This window comes from Mycteria americana, chromosome 7 (assembly GCF_035582795.1).
Source record: "Mycteria americana isolate JAX WOST 10 ecotype Jacksonville Zoo and Gardens chromosome 7, USCA_MyAme_1.0, whole genome shotgun sequence".
Classification (NCBI taxonomy): domain Eukaryota; kingdom Metazoa; phylum Chordata; class Aves; order Ciconiiformes; family Ciconiidae; genus Mycteria; species Mycteria americana.
The window spans coordinates 44980721-44995374 of record NC_134371.1 but is presented as its reverse complement, the minus strand read 5'-3'; the positions used below and the strand labels follow the sequence as shown (position 1 = coordinate 44995374).

The 14654-nt window shown below is 36.3% G+C and overlaps 1 long non-coding RNA gene across 14 annotated transcripts in view; it reads left to right on the top strand.

Annotated features, from left to right (window-relative positions):
* LOC142412627 (uncharacterized) overlaps positions 1-14654 on the top strand; it is a 68655-nt gene that overhangs the window by 13267 nt on the left and 40734 nt on the right. For 9 of the 14 annotated variants that reach the window (XR_012776551.1, XR_012776544.1, XR_012776550.1 and 6 more), the window contains 3 exons: positions 1263-1393; positions 1999-2226; positions 8154-8251. The exons of 2 other annotated variants lie outside the window; for them this stretch is intronic. This is a non-coding gene — a long non-coding RNA (uncharacterized LOC142412627). The remainder of the gene's footprint in view (positions 1-1262; positions 1394-1998; positions 2227-8153; positions 8252-14654) is intronic. 3 more of the 14 variants (XR_012776540.1, XR_012776552.1, XR_012776541.1) reach the window with 3 other exon arrangements.

The following is a 14654-nucleotide window of genomic DNA, read 5'->3' as shown; positions in this document are numbered from 1 at the left end:
AGAGAAATGTGGGGGAGACCTACTTCTCAATTGTTCTGTTTGAAAACTTATACTTTATTTCATGACAAGCAATAAGATTCACTAAAAAAGGCATTCTGCATTGAAAGATATTGGGCATTCTTCATTATATGAGACTATTTCTGAATGAAGACCTTCTGTATTGTTTTCCATTTCCTTAAGAAGGCCTCAGACCGTACCAGCTGTCTAAACATATTTACAGTCTCTCCACACTGCTGCAAGCCCACTGTAGTGGAATTTTTGTAAGGGTCAGAGGTAGCATAACTGAAGAGTTTTTGTTTTGATTTGGTTTTTAAGACACAAGAAGATAGCCATGCATTTTCTGCAAACATAGCTACGCATATATAGCTGGCTCATTACAGAATATTTGTTAATCTAATTTGGAGGTACAACCCGAGTGACTGCTAACCATTTGGCAAACTTTTTTTTTTTTAAATTTAGTGCTACATTCTGCAGCTTGCTTTTGACTTACCTACGTGGTTCTCTACTGCCCTCTTTTTCCTTTTTTTTTTAAGATAGTAGTTGAGCCACAAAAGCAAACCCTGTATATCCCAGTGCACTTGCCAAGTTAATTTTACTTTTACTTAACTCATTTTAGTTGGGGAAAAAAAATAAACGTTTTGGATCAGATGATACCTCCACATCTGAAGCCAGGAGCTAAGATGAGATCAGATCACACTTACCTAAAAGCAGATAAGCAATTACTGAATAACCAATAGAGCATATTTATCACTCGAATCAATTGCTCAAAATTTGTCAGTTAATATCTTTTCTGAAATTGCTATTTGGAGGATGCCTCCCCCATCCTCCAGGAAAGACATCTGGCTAGCACTGAATGGTGTTTAGTGTTTGAACATCCCATCTGGTTTCATCATGTTAACACATGATTCCAAGTCATTCAAGAAGTATGAACAATGGATATTGTATTCCATATAGTGCCATGTGGATTTAATCTTTAAAAGATGGTGGCACTGTAGAACTCAACCTTTTAGTTAAAAGTCAAAACATTTCACGTACTGAAAACTTATTTCCCATAGCCTCAGAATAGTCTCACATTTTATCCTACTCTAAGAATAACAAGCAGACAATGTCTCCCTCATACAGTGCCATTCCCATTCTTACCTACCATAACACCTATCTTGATAAATCAAGAACATATTTCCTGAATACGGCAGTGAAAAGCAACATTAAGACAGACTTTTTCACGAGAAAACTCATTATTTTCATCCTCAAATTACTTCCAGATTGCTTAAAAACAAACGCAGAAGTTTGCTATGAGGCAAATGGAAGTTGGGCACCTTTGCCTTCCAGAGCTGGTAACTCTACCTTTCACTGAGATTAACAAAATCTACAAAGTCTCTCTTCAAAACAAACGGTGAGTAAGTGTTTTCTTCAACAGACTAGCACTAATCTGTCTCAGTGATGCTGAAAGAACGTTTCATTTCTCTCTCTCCTCTTGAATAAAAATCCAAATTTCAGTTAATAACATTTCTTATTCAAATACTTCTTTTACATTTATTTCTTCATAAGGATGATTGACCCATTGTCCTTTAACACTGATCTTAACAGGTATTTTCTGTATTTATTAAAGGATCCCTAGTAGGAGCAAACATTTAATAAGTGGCTTGTTATGAAAAGCTAATAGAACTGATTTCTGACTGAAAGAGAATCATAGAAACTTCACATGTAAGCAGGTACTTAAGTATTTGCTAGCTGTCCTTTAAGCTACCTAATAAAATTAGATTGCTTCATTTGAGCACTTGGGAAAGTGAATGGATTTTACCTGCTAGGGCAAGAAAATGGGGAAATAAACACAGAGATTTGGGAGAGAAATGTCTTTTTAGTGGAATGAAGCAGGGCAAACATGCTTTAAAATTTAGACAACATGTGTGATCATGTCATTTTTAAATCAGATTGCTGAATCTCAACTCACATTTTATTTTTGGAGTTAAGATTCTAAAAGATTTGATTTTTCATCAGAAATCCCTGGAACTGAACCAGGAAGAGGGACTGGTTTATCCTCAAAATTATGAAGCCAGAATCAGAGCTGTGTAACAAGACATTATAGATCTGGCTGATGAGAAAAGACAAAGAGAATTCTGTGGAGGCTGATAAAGGAGATTAAATTACACCATCCAACTTTTTCTGAACTCTGTTGAAATGTATCCTTTCTTTAGTGTCACCATAATTACCAGCCAGCTCACAGAAGTAAGTTAGATAAAAGTGGGCAAGAAAACCAAAGTGGATCACATGACATCAGGATTTTCACACCAACAGCTAAATCAAAAGTATCTAAGAGGCTACTGATGATGCTTAAAAGATCACTTTGCATTGTCTGGAAAATTTGTTTACCTGCTGTATTGTTTCAGTTAACAAAACCTATCTAGAGGATCAGGACTATTGTATTTGGAAACAGAAGGGGCAAAGAAGGAAGAAACATGCTCCGGTTTACTTTATGGAAGCAAATATTTTCCTTGTGGGATGAACTGGATAAGTTCACAACAAAGCTGGGTTGAAGATTAGCTGTATCAGTTGGAGATTTTATTTAAACCTATGGAGATCATATAGACCGTTAAACCAGTGGATTATAAGGATGCAGCTGTGTTACCTCTAGCTGATTACAGCAGGGAAGCTACTGAACTCCCTAATTCATGATAAGAACTATAAAATGCAACATTGGAATAGACATTATCAAACTTTGCTGTTTTTAATATAGTGTCCCACTGTTCCTGTCATCTTTAATGATTAAATCATTAATATATCAGTGACTGTGTTCATTGATGACCACCTTGGTTTTACAGAACTAAAAGAATCATTCATTTCATTTGGCAATACTTCTATCAACTCTTTTCAAGTAATTCTGGTTGAGTACTCATTCAGCACAGATTTATGCAAGCTATAGCAGACAGCCTGTGTCAGAAAGTCTTCAGAGGCTGTTCATCTAATTCAAGTACTCTGTCTAGAAAGGCATTGCTTTCGAGTACTCAAAACCTATTCATTCAGTTCCTTATGCTGGCAGGCACAGAGTCTCCAAAATACACAATACTTTTCTGTCTGTAATTATTAACATAGAAAATGTTAGGTACCTTCCTCCATCATCTGTAACACCTGAATTACTACAAGCATTTGTCATGCACTAAACAGGAGAAGGGACACTGAAAAAAGGAATTTCAGGAAACTGAAGTCCTAAACTGAGTCTGCCTGAAAGCACTTTTAAAAGATTTTAGATTTCTGTGGCCTTGAGACATGAAAAGCATGTAAGATTCTTGCTTTAAAAGAACTAAAAAAATCCTGTCTTCTAGAATTTAGGCAGTTGGTTAAATCTTGTTGGTTCCATACAAACATTTTGTGCAACTTGACTTTTTATAGTGGAAATGTTTGACTTCTCAGACAAGATGTAGGGTTACAGTTGATTCTACTCATGATCAGTTTCACTTAGGATGTAGCAAGAGAAATTCAAAGATGTAGCAAGAGTTTCCAAAGGAGACAGAATTCATTCAAATGCTTTACTGCAAGTTAGACCCTGCTGGCCAAGCTAAACAGCACAAACTTGGTGCGAAATGATCCTCAAGAAGATTAGGAATACGTCCATTTAAGAGGGCAGTAATACAGTGCCTGATAGAACTGTTGTTACTACATCAGTTGTTCTCTGATTTGCGAGAAAGTGTGGGATATTAATGGTAATTTTTTAGTTCTTGAATGGAGTAAGGAGTATTTATTTTCTAGAACATTGTATTCTATCATCTTGCTCCTACCTATGATGTTTAACTTCATAAAAAATAGAATGCCTTCACAATTCTATTCTGCATTAGGGGGAAGGAGTATCTCAGCTGTTTGGTTTAAGTTTCAGCATTAAGAGTAAAATAAGTGGCTTTACTGGATGTATCTACTCTTACTGGATATCTACATAGAGCTACCACCATTAACTGAAACTAATGGGTGGTCCTAATATAAAGCCTTGCAAGGGCAGTCTGAGTTCTAATTTGGACTTTGATTATTTGTAACTCATGGCTAGCCTTATGGAGGCTCTAAGTGCATTATGATCCAAATAACTAAATTCAAACTTAAATCTCTTCTCCCTTCATTAATGCAACGAAGATTTGTGCACTGCAGACCTTTGAAATCTCAGCCTCTCCCTCTTGCTAATACAATCTTGTTTTCCACATATAAATGGCAAGCTGCCAATTAGGGAAGTACATGTGCTGCAGTGCAAAGGAAAATAAGTAGATATGTCTGTATGTATTAACTACAAGTCAGAGTATTGTCTAATGCAGCTGGAGTGAAAAACACTCCAAAAAAGCTAATTACAACTCCAGTCTTTATTATTATAAGCGAAAGCTTTTGTGAGCTAGAGTTACATTCCTCATCACATCTTACTTCTTGTTTTTAAGTCTTAGGTTTTTTTTTCTTCTTCCACTGACTCAAACTCCTGAAAATAAAATTGTGTCAAAGCTATTAAAACAAACCCAAAAAGTTATAACAAGGCAATTTATCATACTGTAGAACAAAGAACAAAATTCTCTTCATTCATTCCATTACCTCTATGGGTGAGCCTTTTAGTTGCTTTTAGCCATATGTAGAATACAATTCCAACAGACACTGGGATTTCATTAAAATATCTAACAAACAAAACCTATTAGTATTAACTGAAACATTTTTATAAAGCTTCCTTTTCCCCTTCTTCTGGAAGGAAAGAACAAGTTACTGGTGAAGCCAGCAGGAGACCCAGGTTCATCTGGGCTCCTGTTCCAGATTCAGAATGATGTAATATGAGAAACTCCTCTTCACTTATTCCCCGACTGCCAGGCTGTGGGAAGATATATGAAGATTATTTCCTTTTATTCATTCTACTGTAAAACAAAGCAAATTGAGACTATTTTGGACACTGCTATACAGTAACAAAGAAATCTAGGCAATTCTGTATGGTATATCAGACACACAGTTGTATATCACACTCAAAACCTGGCAGTAGTAATCTAGATCAGGATACTGTTGAAAACACATGAAGTTAACAAAACTAAAAAACCCCATATGTTCTCTCTCTATCTGTATTTTCTCTCCAGGTATGGTAAGTATCTTGACCATCTATAAGGTCACCATATTTGTGGAGCCTGCTAAAATAAAAATATAACCATAATTATATTTTATTCATCCTCCTCTCTAGTTAAGAATGAGAGACTTAACATAACTAAATTTTATGGGCTCTGTAATCTCCACATGACTGTGCTGCATTCTCTCCTCATGAAATGCTTGGCATCTTCTTGTGCCACACTACTCAGCATAAGCTGCTTTTCTGTAATTCATAGGCCACTTCTGTACAGGACCATTGCCATTTTTCATTTGCAAAAGCAACTATATGAAGTGATAGAACTTCTAGAAATGGAGAAAATGTGTCCTACTTTTAACAGAAAGTGGCATTTCATCTTATAGCCTTGCCAGTGCACTTGTTAATAATGTGATGTGATGTGTCATGTAGGTTGAAGTGAATTTGTTTGCCTCAAGGATCAAGTGCCACTTCTCACCAAAAACATAAGAAGATTTCACTTTATGTTTGACTCCTAATTCACAAGTAGTGCAGTCTTTGAATATCAGCTTTTCTGTCAAGCTGGAAGATGGTGGTTTGTGAAGTTAGACTTCATGTGGGGTTGTACCCTTTTTAAAGAAAGTTCCTTCGGAAAACATTTCTAAGGATTAAAAGGGAATTTATAGTAAAAACCAGACACATTGACTCCAAAATAGCTGTTTCCCATTCAGCAGCAAATTGGCTATTTTAGACAGATCTCTTAATTCTTCCTAAATTTCACTGAAATTTAATGTAGAACAGAACTAGTTTTGAAGTCAAAGTTTTGTGGGCTGGAAAAAGTCGGTTTTCTTCTTACCTGTGGTCATGAAATATTTATCAGTTTGCCAGTTAAAAAAAATAGCAATGAATGGTATACAGTGATTCATTTCTATATGTGAAGGACTTCATATAAATTATCAATCTAGTATTCAGGGGTCACATGTATTCAAAATATTGAATCATGTTACTTTATCTCAGCCTCATACAAGCATAACAACAATGTGGCCTCCCACTAAGTTATTTGTTGTTTAACGTAGTGGGCCAGAAGTACTACGGAGTTGCTTGGCATAATTAACAACCCAAGATAGAACTAAATGCACAATTTGTGGGAACTTTGGCAAGAAATCCTATGTGCAACAGTACCTACTGCATAATATCTAGTAAAAAGCTTTTAGTTCATTTTGGACAAGTGCAACTACTTATGCGAACTTTTCAAATTAAATGTCTAGTAAAACCATCTAATAAAACATAAAAATGCCCTAACCAGTCCTCCAGATAAACTGGTTAATTTTAATAATAGAGCTATCACATCCCAGATCCAAATCCACTTCTTAGGTATTTTAAAAGAGAATTGCAATTGTTAAGAGGTATGCAAATTTATTCAGGGGAGGGGAAGGATGACTTTTGGACTTTGATTAGAGTGTAATTTTGGGGGGAAGGGGAAAAGGAATGAGAGAGTCAGCTCTGTATTTAAAATAATTCTTTTGCTGCCAGATGATTCTGTTGTCACAAAATAGCCAATACCTGGAACAAACCAGACAAGATAAAGGTCTTCTCAGCCTCTGCTTATGACCGGAGCTAAGCAAATGCGTAGTTGACAAAAGGCACTTAATAACCTTTTCCCAGGTCTTTGAACCCTTCATCACAGAATTATAGATAACAAGGCTTAAGAGATGCTCCTCTTGTTGAAAAGCATCTTCAACAATTATCAAAATTATGACAGGCTGCCATTTTCCGAGTCATGGAACTGTGCTGTTTGGATGTCAGGCATTGCAGGGGACTTCTCACGAAGAAAACCCCCAGGTTTCACAGGAACTCAGCAGAATAGCCTAGCTGTTACCACAGCCTGCACCTTCCGTTTTAAATCTTTGTAAGCGGGCTAGGTATACACTTGGAAAATAAAAAAAATGGGGAATGCTTGAGAGTATCTGTAAAGATTGATCTGTTTGAGGAGTGGAATGAAGAAAAAAGTTCTAGTAAGTATAATACCTGTATGTATTTTGAGCTATCTTAATATTTAAGACAAATCCCTTAAAAGAAATTTCTCACTGCGAATTACGTACTGGACTTGCTTTCGCTGGTTTTTAACACTACAAAGTTGCCTCAGAAGATAAAAAAATGCTGGTTGTTTATTAGAGTAACATAAAAAAAGAATATTGTCCAACAAAATACATAGTTATTTCTTTACAAAGATAAACCCCCATAAATTAGAAAGGTTTCTATGATTAAAAGAGAGCTACGCAAATATTTAACAAATATATATCTTCTTCTATCAAGTACAAGCCAAGCATATGGCACTGTGCTTGGGAATAAAAGGTGGAGATTGACTAAAATTTCTTCTGGGCTCAAATTTGATTTGATGGGAGTCTCATCAAGGTTAGACATCTCCAGATTAAAAAAAAAAAAAAAAAAAAATCAGTAAAACTTGAATACACTTCTTTTTATATACTTCAAATCATTCTGGTAATTTAGGTTGTTGATTTTTTTATGACATGGATTTTTATAGCAGGTTCTCTATGCATTTTAAGGCAGAAGGATCAGTATTACAATTTTAAAGAAATAATCAAAATAATCACAAAAAAGATATATAATTACACATTTAAGAGGAAAAATGCTATTACAGCCAATCAAATAAAGTAACAAAAGGAACACAGAACAGGTCTCAGTTCACTAAGAACTACTTGTGTTTGCAGAGAGAAATTTTGTCTAGAAGTGTGCAAAACACACAGAGTCATAGCACTCTTCTGCAATGTCAGAACTCGGTGTCATGAGGTACAATGTTTTTTCTGGGTGCAGAATTATTTGAAACTTTTTTCCTAGTTTTTTCCTAGTTAAAAGAATTAAAGTGAACTGTTAAAACCTCTTCAATGAACCGTCACTACAGCAGGCTGTAGTATCTGCAGCGGCAGTAACATTTGCCAGGGCGTGCGCTGTTCTGCCACCATTATCAGAGCGACTTGTGATGGAGGAACAGAACCAAAGGCCAAATTCTTTCAACCAACCAAGACTCAGTGTACAACAATATATGCCCCCATAGGTTTTTGTTCCCCTCCCAACTATGACCTTATTGCAGGTGAAGAGCAGATTTAAATTCTGGAAGTGAAACAAGATGGAGAAGAAACACTGAAAAGTATTTCATGTCCTAACTTGAAGGCATGGAGCATTTACATGGTAATGTCTATATATGCTAATTTAATTAGTAAAATGAAGGTATTATATACCATACTACTCAAAAGCAAGACTTGCTGCATGCACCAAAATATTATTCGTCATACAGTGAAGAAATTTATTTACTAAAAATTTCTTGTTGAATAATATGATTTATGTACTCATGAAACAAGTTTGTCATATCAGTCCTGCTTACTATACTAACTTTACTCCAGGAAAAAACTATTGTACAGAGCTTGGGGAGCGGGCGGGGGGAAAGTAGTGTAATGTCTGTGTTTTTCTTATTTAAGAGAACTCCCTTCCCATATCATAAATGAAGGCTTCCACTACACCTATTTCAAGCATACAAGCTAATAAAAGATGAGAACTTTCAAAAAAAAAAAAAAAAAAAAAAAGAAAAAGTGCTGGCTACTTACAAAAAAGAATAGAACTTGCTGTTCATGAGAATGGAAAATCATCCCCATTCAGGAAAAAAAGCACTGGAAGTGGAAAGTATCCTTGACCTTTATTCTGTCTCCTTAGATGCTTTACTATAAAAACAAAAAAATCCACTTATTTAACTGGTCACATTTTATTTAGGTTACCTGGAAAGAAGCAGCCCAAGGTAGTTGTAAAAACCTTTATGAGAACATTTAAGCAAACAGACAAAAACCCAGTTTTATCATCACATATTCCCATCTCCTGGCTTTTCAAAAAAATACATGTAGTTGTGTTTAAAGGGGTAAGAACATCATACTCATTGATTTGATGAGTTTGAGCTTAAGCTAGGCCATCAAGAAATAATAATAGCAGCAGGTATTCCCTTAGTTCTCTGCTGCCAAAAAAGAGATGCAACTCCTTACTACATGTTATTTCTTCCTCCTCTGATTGACAGTGGTGCATGTAAGTTTGAGTCTCTGATGGTTGTAACAAGTATCGCAGGAAATTTCACTTTTGTTTTTAAATTATTGTTGTACGTAAAGCAAAAGTCTTTCCCTCCAGAATCAGCATTTGGAGTATTGGCATTTCTCTCTTTTTTTTGACGCTACTACTGACTGTCACGGTAGAGAGTGCACAGTGAGGACTCTCAGGGCATTGCCCCTCCTTCTCAACCCCTTCTAGGTTGTATGACAAAGACTCCAGAGAGCCAGGAGCCTTCTCCACTCTATAGCATCAGCCAACTATTTCTGCTGAAATAAATGCAGTCTGCCACTTTACAGAAAACAATAATTTTTAAAAATCTTTTAATGCTAGCAGGTATATTCTATTCCATATTTTACAAACAAGAAACCAAAAGTTTAAAGCATTTTTTGTTTAATTGAATCTCTAAAGTGGACACCTTTGAAAAATTAAATGCCTGAACTCATATAGCCTATTGGCAATCCGTAGTTTTTATTACCTGCTGGTAGCCTGGAACATTTTTTCTTTTGCATTGCTTACGGGCAGCCTAGAGAGCTCCTGCACACAGTAGGGTGAACTTTCCAAGAGCTGGCCAATATTAGTCATGGTAAAAGTAACATTTCAGGTAAATTCTTTAAGTCATAATCCATCTGCATGCATCTACTTTCACACACTCACAGTAATTTAAAGTATTTTCACCTATACAAGCATTATTTCATTTAAAAGGAAGATGAATGGGAATACCTTCTTTAAATTGTGTGCCAAAATTAGGTTCTTACTTAAAAGAAATAAGCAGAGCTTCCCAACTTCTGTGAATTAAAGGGATTTGCAAAACAGTTCCTACCCTAATGTGAAGCACTATAAAAATAAACCATTAGAACACTTAAATAATAGTCTGGAATGTAATTAGAAATGTTAATATTTCAAGTTGAATGCAAATGCATTTCCTTCACTTTTCTTCTAGTTAGGTTTCTTACAAGGAGCCTACCGCTGAATCAGAAATAAGCTTCTCTGTACCCTTGAGTGAATTAGACAATCAAAAATATTAAAAAATGCTGGAGAAGGAATGCATCAGGTCTGATCACAAACACAGATGAAAAATATGCTCAAAGTAATTAAAAATCCTAGAGGACAAAAAGAAATATTGTGTTAAAAGTTGCGGTATAATCAGGGTACCTACAATTACTTTGAACCTTGCGACTTTAACAGAGTGGGCTTTGCATAATACCCTATAAAAACCAGCCTTCATCCTTTTGGAAAAAGGCACAAGATGATACCTCCAATACCACATAAAATAAACAGGAAATCTCGATAATATCCTGGAAACGGCTAGTTATCAAGAGAGTTTCACTTGGAAACTATGTACCTATGAGGTTTAAGATAACAGAATTCTGCTACCAATACCCAGTCCTGTTAGGACTGTAGTTTTTCATATTAGCATCTTTTAGATTAAACTGGGTCTATATCCTGGGTCTATATCAGGAACCTTATTTTACACTATTCTACTATTTACTATACTTGTTAATCTCTCTGAAATATGTATTTAATCAATCTACACGTACCAGTGCACACAACACCAGCAACGTATAATCTGACAATTCAAAGAATTCAAACTGTTCACTGATGGATCACCTTTCTTTCTAAAAGAAGCACCCTAAACATGAAAATTTCCTCCTTAGTTATGTAAAACACACATCAAAAGCTGAATACAAAGATTAAGCTTGATATGAAAATTCTCTCTGGGATATGCAATCAAAGATACTAAAATTGTTTACTAAAAAGGCTTGTATATTGTTTTCTTTTTAATTAGAGAAATTTCTAACCCTAGATCTATTATGTGCAGCATATAAACACCTGATTTACAAAGGTCCCAAATAAATGAAAAATTCACACAATTTTCTTCAAAGCTTTGCTGTGTAATGTAACTTTTTTTGTGGTAAAGGAAATGCACCTTGTCCACAATATACTTCCCTCAGGAACTGACTAGTTATTACAGTTCTGAGCAAGGGGGGGGAAAACTTGACATAATACCTTATAGTTACCCTGAAAGCACACCTTCAACAGTTGTCTTTTCGACTTTTCCTATTACAATAGTAATTTGAAGTGACATCTGAGATATTTATTTGCAGTAAGAACCCAAGCACTTGTGTCATTTAGCACCATATTCCATAAGCTGTCTCATTTAAAAGCTGTAAGTCTAGCTGGATACTGGTGTGTATGATTCAAGGTGACAGAACGCAGTACTTACCAGGGGAGGGAAATGCATTTAGAAAATAACAGAAGTCCAATTATGAACTATGGAAATATAGAAACTCACTGAGTTGAACAGAGAAAGCCTATGCTTGAAGTCAGGTACATGTGCTCAAATCTCTCATTTAATCAGTCAACAATTAAAGAATATCTTCCAGTAGAAGTTTTAACCTGACAAGGTATTGTAAATCCTGTGTCTTCTCTTTGGATACAGTCTGTTGTTTTCATAGTATTAGCTACAATCAGTGGGCAAAAATAAACAAAGTTATGGGATACAATGTTGGGATATCTTCTTTGAATTTACTGAATTCCTTCCAAAATGCCTTATGGACGGACTATTTAGTATTCATCACCATGCTCCTGTACAGCAACGGCTGTTAATCTTCTAAAACGTACAGAAAAGGAAAAACATTAGCTCTACAAACAGGCTTATTTTGGCCTATCTTGTCATTTTTAGTAGATGAGCTGTTGGGCTTTCTACAGGAAAAAAAATTAATTCTAGTAGTTAACTGTAAATTAAATAGCTAAAGTAGGAATTTACTGTCTAGTGTATCTAACAATCACTGAAACAAATTTACTTTTCTTCTCTTTTCAAGGTCAGCACTCAGATGACATACTGTCTGTATTACACAGTTGTATCATATAGTCGACATGCCAGACGATGAACCCATAATTCAACAAGCTCAGACTTAAGGTCCAGCACAAACACGGAGTTAAATGTGCTCTCCAGTGCTTCTGAATATGGCATTCAGTCATTGCTGCTCCCTAGGAAAGCAACTGCCCCCCCAACCACACACAGAGAAACCTCCTCCTTTTCCTCCCCCTTCAACCTCCCCCCAGTGTAACCCAAAAACCAAAGAGAGTCATAAGTATGGCAGGCAAGGGCAAGACTGAATTTTTGTCCCTGCAACGTGCAGTTACTGAAATGACCTTAACAGCTCAGTGAGATAAATCGCGCTGCTCCGGTCTTACTCTGGTACAGAAGAGATGAGGATCTAACTCCCCTTTTGTTGTTTAACTGATTTTAATGGGAGGAATTGGGGAGGGGGAGAGAAGGGTTTCCGACTACTTTCTGCAAAGGTATCTTTGAAGGGAAAATACAATCTTCAAAAAGGAAGAAAACTAAAAGCTTTTCCTCAAGTTTCCTTTCATTTCTTATCTTCCTAAAATACATATATACAGTTTGTTCCAGGAAATGTCTGAAATGCCTTCTGGTAGCTTTTAAATAAACATGAAAATCTCCTTTTGAGTTCAAAGAGTTTCAAATAATGACGGGGGAAGAGTTCTTGGACTATAACACAGATGTAAACAAAGGTCAGGAATCACTCTCAATAATTAAAATGCATTATCATTACTTTTGGACTTTTAGTCTGCTATCACATAACTGAATTAGACTTGAGCAAAGCTCTAATGCGCTTCCACAGCAATCTTTTCCTGTACACTAAAACCAACAGACCTCAGCTACATTTCTCAGCTAGGAGCTAATGTTTCTGGGTACATGGTACTGTTGCAGTTTCATTTGTCAGTAAAGCCTTATTTACTTGCTTCCTGTTATTAATTATGGGAAACAAGATCTCTTCAAACTGTAGGAGAGGCTCTTTTAAATCCTGTCTAGACTTTGCAAGACAAAATATTGATGAGCCCTTTAATGTTTTTGCAGAGACACAAACTGAGTGAAAAAAAAACGTTACCTCAAACAGCTTAAGACTCCTTATCACACAATCACCAAAAAAAAATCCTTTAAATCACTCGGGCTCACATCCTTATTGTTAGTTACTGAAGTAAGGTTTTCTTTCATAGTTGGATACTTTCTTCATCTGTCACACTGATTAATTAACAGCTCACAGTATGAGCCCTGAGCTTAAATAGCCTACTGAAACGATGAGGAGAGATCAACGTTAATATTCCATAAAAAGCTGAAGAGGAAAAATGCTTTCTTTAGTATGAAGAGATCTGTCTTCTAATTAAAAAAAAATTAACTAATTTCTGGTTGGTTACATTACACAAGGAGATGAAAGCGCACGGCCTGCAGAGGAAGACTGCAGCAGAGGATTAGGACAAAAGTTAGAGGAGACTTTAAATGTTTTAAATTAAGCTGTTGGTTGGAAACAACCAGGTCTTGAACACCAGTGAAATAATTTTCATCGCCGTTAAAAAAAGCCAGTTTATCAACGCGCAATAAACAAGTCTATAAACACGGGACTGTAGCCTGTACAGATATATGGGGGAAAGGCATGCAATTACATGAAATGGAGAGTTGCTAAAACCTGAAACCTAAAGCCGTTTTTAGCCGAAACATTTGTAGTTTCTCCCCCCACACACACCTTTCCCAAACTGTTACAGTCCAGCAATTATTTCAAGAGTTTGACTTTCAACAGCTACGAGCTCTCCCCCTTTTCTAAGCCCCTCCAGTACTGCTGAGTGGACAAAAATTACAGATGCAAGAAAAGCTGACAAATGAGTGCAAGGCCCCTCCTCTCCAGTGCCTCAACAGTCGGAGCTCCTGCCAAAACATGCCTGAAAGCTAGTCAGGAGACAAAGACACAAAGATTCCATTTTCTCAGGGAAAAGAGATTCCATGTAGAAACTGCTGGGGAGAAGAATAGCACACTGGCACATGTGTCGTTGCAAAAGCAGGGCAGGAACGAATGTTTCAAGAAAAAATGAAATCATATTTGATTATGCAGTAAGCTCAACAAATGCTATTTAACACATGGCTCTTCTTAAACTGCAAAGTGCTATGGGGGGTGGGAGGGAGGAAACTCCCATAAAGCTGGAAAAACATTTTCAGTCGTGGAGAACCTTTGGTTCAACACGATCCAGACTAAGAGTTCACCACTGTTGCTCTAAATCATCTCCTGATAATGCTGTAGTACACATGCAACCAAAACAAAGTAAATCCAGCTTTTTTAGCTCAAATCTGTTTGAATATGTTTACTATTAAAAGATTCTTCCCCCAGGGTATCATTAATAAAGTTGCAATGAGTTTAAAACCCTGGCACCTAAGCACTTCCAAGTTTGCAAGCTTTTCGTAGCAAGTTTACTACTTTTGGCTTGTTACGCTATCGTGACTGGCACTCATCACTGAGCTGGAACGGGACTGCCTGTGAGCAGGGAGATCAGCAGCGAGGTGAATGCAGGCAAGCAGAACAGAATAAAAAGCAAGAACATGACTTCTCTTTGAAACTGGTGAGAAAGGTGGGGAAAAGTGCAACTGATGGTGGGAAGATTTGGGACGATTCAAGTTTCTCACTAATTTAAAAATAAAAAGGATATT